This window comes from Muscardinus avellanarius (genome assembly GCF_963383645.1).
Source record: "Muscardinus avellanarius genome assembly, chromosome: 2".
Classification (NCBI taxonomy): domain Eukaryota; kingdom Metazoa; phylum Chordata; class Mammalia; order Rodentia; family Gliridae; genus Muscardinus; species Muscardinus avellanarius.
The window spans coordinates 180,066,308-180,072,307 of NC_137787.1; positions in this window are offsets into that span (position 1 = coordinate 180,066,308).

Consider the following 6,000-nt stretch of genomic DNA (forward strand, 5'->3'; position numbering starts at 1 on the left):
CACAAATACGGTTTTCACCATTGGTATCTCAGGTGATCATCAACAAACACTTCTATCTTTCACACTTGAGTTTGGAAATTTGGGGGAAACTGGACATGGAAGTCATATCCCTGGAGAAAAAGGGATATAACTTTCTTGCTGATAAGGTTATTCGTTGAAAGTGGCTTTAAGAACATGGCCACCTGCATTTGAAAAATCATCAACTTAAAGATAAAAGATAAACAGATGGATCCACTTTTTTTTTTGGTAGAACTGAGTAAAATGACATTCTTGACCAGAGAAAACTTATTATATAGAGAACAGGAGAAGGCAAGCATCCATTCTGCAGGGTAGAAGGCGCTACAAGAGAATATAGAGTGTCATGAGCTGGTCAAGCAAGTCTGTACTTCACCTTGAAGTAGGATAAGTTTTTCCATATATCCATCTCTTGGGTTATGATATAGGCATATGTTCATCATTCATATTCATCAACATATGAGGAATGAGAACTAAATATCATCCCCTAAATTCAGATATTTTTTATTATTGGGCTAACAAATTATTCTTTAGTCAGCCTTGATCATGGATGTTCCTTTCAGCAAAAAAGAGGTTGGCTTATTAGAATAATCTTGTTCCCAACTACATGAGATCATTTCCCTAATGGCAGCACTGCTTCTGTGTTAGTCCTCCTGAATTCGCTGGTAGAAAGTTAGATTTCCATTCAGAGGTTTTTGAAATGGATTAGAGCCTTACTAATGCAGAAAAGCGAACCAGCATCACCCCAGAGCTTATTAGAAATTCAGAACGTATGACCCAGTCCAGATCTACTTAGTTTGGGGCTTAACAGGATCCCCAGGTAATTCTTATGTACATTAAAGTTGGAGGAGCACTGAATTAGGACAAGCCATTAAATAAAGTAACTTAAAGTTTTGCTAAACCCTAAGCTGAATGTTTATTCTCAGTTTGCCAATACAGATTTTTTTTCTGACAACTATCTTCGGTGTATGTACATTACAAGATATTATAATATGAAATTAAATAGTACTTGGTAAAATCAGAAATTATATAATAACTATTGTAATAATTCTTTGATGCCTTTAACAAATAGTTAGACTCATATTTTCTATATTTGAATTTAAGCTTCCTATCATTATAGAACTCATAAGAAAATTGAATCCAACAATTGACTACCCTTACCAAAATATAAACATAAAATATGAAAACATTCAAGTTGATGTTCTTTATTAAAACAAAATCAGAATTAATTTGTAATCCTAGTACATAGAGGGGCCTGATGGATAATGATAGGCTAGAGATCTCCAGCAACTTAGAGAGACCCTGTTTCAAAATAGACAGAGCTGAGGGTATAGGTCAAAGGTAGAATGTCCCTGGGTTTAATGACCTGTACCCCTCCCCCCGCATACACCAAAATTCTTCAAAGTTTAACACTAACGTAATATGTTTTTATTGATGCCTTACAGTCTCACAATATAAATGTAAATCACATTGACAGCGACATACGTGCACACTGTAGACATTGGGAGCTAAAGTTCCCTCTTGAAACACCTGGTCAGAAGCCCAGGCTGAGGGCTCTGCAGGAGATGTCTGTCTCTTTGCAGAGGAAGGACTGTCATCCACTTACTCAGACCTCTCCTCACTCACAGACTGGCATTTGAAACATATGTTCCCTTTAGCAATGTGAGGAAAATTGCACTGAGTGTGGCCCCATTCCCAGATCTTGAGGTTTTGTTCTTTCCTGTGCTGTTGGGCATAGAACCAAAACAATAAAAAATAAAATAAAAAGGCTCCTTATGACCAATATCTCTACAAAACTCCTTGAGGCCCTGCCTTTCTTTAGCTTTTGAATATCCCCAGCCATGTATACTATTTCTTTCTACTTTCTTTCTCTTCAGTAGTGAGGTATGCCTTTATTTTTTCTTTTTTTTACCTCCTATACTTTCTGGAAGATTTAGCTGAGATTTTATCAGCTTAATCTATCTGATCTCACTTTTTTCCCTCCACCACATCTATAGGTAAAAATCTTGCTCATTTGAGGGTTTTATTTTTCCTCTCTTTTCTTCGCATGGTAGAACTTTATGTTTCCTAGCATATTTTCTAAATTTTGTTATATGGGGTCCCTTGGAGAAACAGAGATAATTATTATGTTCTGAGTATATAAAAAGATTAATGATTATTCAAAGAAATGTTATGTACTTTCATATAGTTGGTCTGAATCTTTTCACAAAAGGAATAATTTTCTATTAGTCTCTTGATGGACATGATTATTGTCCAATCTGGCTCTTTGTCAGAATGTCCCATCTCCTCTATGCTTGTTTCTCAGAACATAAGCAATACTTTCCTATCCACACTAACCCACGACCTTGAAACTCATTCAGTGATCATTTGATTATACATGATAACCTTACAAGTCTTTTTCCTTCAACTTTGCCACTAATTTTTCTAATGATATTTCTAAGTATTTCTTTACTTAGTCCTTATCTTCAGATTGTGATTCTTTATTTAAAAATGCATTTTTAAATTAATTCAACCTTTAAGAGGATACCTCATTAGATTTTTGTTTCATTTCTGAGGTAAAGTTCCTAGACAAATGATATATATTACCTGGAATTTTCTACTGGTATTTTTTTTTTCCTTTGTAACTCAGCCACTCTGCTTGATCTAGAAAAACAAGAACATATAACCCTCTTTTTCTAATGCTTTCTTTAAAACTAATTACACACAGGTGTGTATACTATGCTTTCACATATGCCTGGCATGATCACCAAAATTTCATGTTTCCCCTTTCATATGTGTACATTTTTTTTTCTTCAAAACTCATTTCTTGTATGGAAAACATCTTTTTCTCCAGTTTAATCAGTTTACATTTTTATGTTTTTATTTCTCTCTAGGTGTGATATCAAGACAAAAATATATTTTTAGGTCAACCCTATCACTTTTAAGTTTCCTGAGAAATGAGATTCCTAGAGACAGAATGTTTCAGCTGAGGTTTTAAACTACTTTCTTATGTCTTTGAACTTGAATGATTTTTATTGACATGTTATTTGGGCTCAATCGAAGTTGATGGCTTCCTCTTTATAAATTAATGGCCTCTCTTTCTATCATATCCTTTATCTTATCTTCTGAGCTATATGTATGAAGCCATAATCTGGAATTTTGAAATCCAAAGTTTTAATTAGAATTTTGGAAATAACTCAGATATTGTTTGATACTAGTTCAGTGGACAGACTAAAGACACTGTGTTTGTAGCTAATGATCATTACTTTCAGATATTTTTTTCTCTCAATCCTTCATGGAGTTACAGAGTACATACAGACTAAGAGGATATATGAGACCTGTTCTGGCACTGCCTCGCAGCTCACGCATTGACCATGGTCTGGAGCGCTCACTAGGATTGGAACTGATCTGGGGTTATACATTCTAATCTGACGTAATAGCTAGAAAGTACAAGAAAAGCACAGAAAATAAACCCACACTTCAATAACAAATGTCTACCTAGTGATTTTTTTGCTTAGTTTAAGTGAGCACAAAGTAGGTCTCAATATTTTTGTTTTTATTCAATATAACTTACCTGCTAGAGAAAATCTTCAGCAAGGTCATGTTCAGTCATGAGAGATTGTCTCCTACCTTAGGTCAGATCAATGTCAATTGCAAAGAAAGCTACTTCTGCTTTTAAGGTTTGTACAACCTACATTTAATAATTCAAGGGCCCATTAAAAACAGCATTGAACCTACACAAATAGTGAGTCTTGTATGGAAAAGCTATAGTAAGAGTTTAACTTCAAAATGCAGCATGACCTACTCTCCCTAAGGCTTTTCATTACTCTACCAGATACTTTAATCTTATTTAGTTCCCAAAGAACAGTTATTGCATATTCTCAATGATCCAGGTTAATACTGTAGCACTAAATTAAAAAAGGAGGCCATTGACCTGAGGCTGTCTCCCAACTTTGAGTTCCTGTGTAAACAAACTACAAGCTAATTTAGCATATAAACGTATTTAAATCTAATTTTGGAGTATATTTTTTAAACAAATAGCTGATTTCCAGCCAATCACAAAAAGATGAACTTCAGCCAAGCCCAGGTAGTCAAAATCACACCAGGCCCAGGTTAGGCAGCCTCCACTGTCCCGTCAGATGATCTTTGCTACTATGTCCAGTCTACTTTTTCTCGTCCTTAATGCTGATCCATTTTATTTGCGAGTCATTCTTTGCTTAGTAAAATGCTTAATTTTTCTAAAGCTGTTTGCTTGAACAATGAGGTATTGGGCTTTGGTGGAGAAAAACTTAAAAACCTCATTTCTCTCTACTTTTTTCAGCTACAAAATATGACAGAAGAGAAATATTAGAGGTGACAAAATAGGCATATTATTAAAATGCTGAGTGAAGAACAGAAGTTCGGTTCTTTTGATGAAATGGACTGGTTACTATCATGGGCGAAGCACTGATTTCTCATCTCAGGTTCCTGGTGTACCTAATGGAAAAGGATTTCAGTATGTACTAGTCAGAGACAAATACAGAACATTTTTTGTTAGGAAAACAAGAAATTACATATTCAAGAGAGCACAACAGCCACCCCCAAAGTGCAAGAGGTCCTTTTGAAAGTGCAGGGCTTCTTTTTGAAAGAAAATTTGGTAGAGGATCGGTGTGGAAAGGCATGTGAGGATGACCTCAATCTAGTGGTCATATGGCGGTTTCTGGTGACTTGGTCATCCTTAGGCTCCTCAGGCTGGATATGGTCTTCATGATCTGATCACTAGATAAGCTGGAAAGTCACTAAAATTATAGCTTTCTCAATATATCATATCTGCCTTGTTAATGGCTCACAGGGCAATTTATATTTGTGTGTGTGTGTGTGTGTGTGTGTGTGTGTGTGTGTGTGTGTGTTGTTTTTGCTTTGTTTTGTTTCGGTTAACTTTAAGATTTATAGATTTCCCAGAAATTGGGAGAGATAGTCTTGAAGAGAGAACTGGTGTAGGGAGTCAAGGTAGGAGGAACTTCAGCGTTAGCTTTTGTTGTTGTTGTTGTTGACCTGGGGATGGAATCCAGGAGCATTATACCTCCAAGCTACACCCCTAACCCTATTTTTTATACTTTATTTTGAAACAGGGTCTCATTAAGATGCAAAGAGCCTCCCTAAGTAGCTGAGGCTGTCTGCAAACCATGATCCTCTCAGCCTCCTGAATGCTGGGATTACAAGCATGTGCCACCATGCCCAGCTCAGCATTAGCTTATAATAAAGTTATATTTTACTTTTCTTTCCTGTCTCCCTTTTATTTATTTCTTTTTTCTGTCCTGACTCATTACTTTTCACCCTGGAGTTAGATGGACTTTTTCCTACAGCCCCAGTCTCCCTTGGAAGGCAAGAGCCAGACCCTGGGCTTACTCCACAGAGCAACAGAAGATGGACATGTTTTACAAAGCAGCTGGGTGCAAAAGGAAACCTAGGAGACACTGAGTCAACCACACTCATTTATTTTCTTAAATGCATTAGTCAGATAAGTTTCTCCCACATATTTCTTTCCTGGGGTGTAGAGCATAAACACTCTCCTTTCTAAGGAAGCAAGAAAATTCAAGAATAAATATTCTTGCTGAACAGTGTAAATGTGTGTCGAATTAGTGGTTTTTGCATTCAGTTTTGCATTCAGTTAATATATATATATATATATATTCAGTTTATATATAAATATATATTATATATAAATATTCAATATATATATACCAACTGAATGCAAAAACCACTGATTATATAATTTACTTTAAAACAGAGTTTCACTGAGTAGATAGGGCTGTCCACAAACTGTGATTCTCCAATCGTAGCCTCTTGAATGCTGGGATTACAAGTGTGCACAACCACGCCGGACTTGATTGTTGTTTTAGTTGGTGCTTATTAAGTGGAGAGGTAAGTGAATTATTAACTAGGCAACTATATTACTAAGCAAATTTTGTTTGTTCTGGGTGCTCTTAGGAAAGGAATTCTTTATGATGAGATCAAAGACTCTAG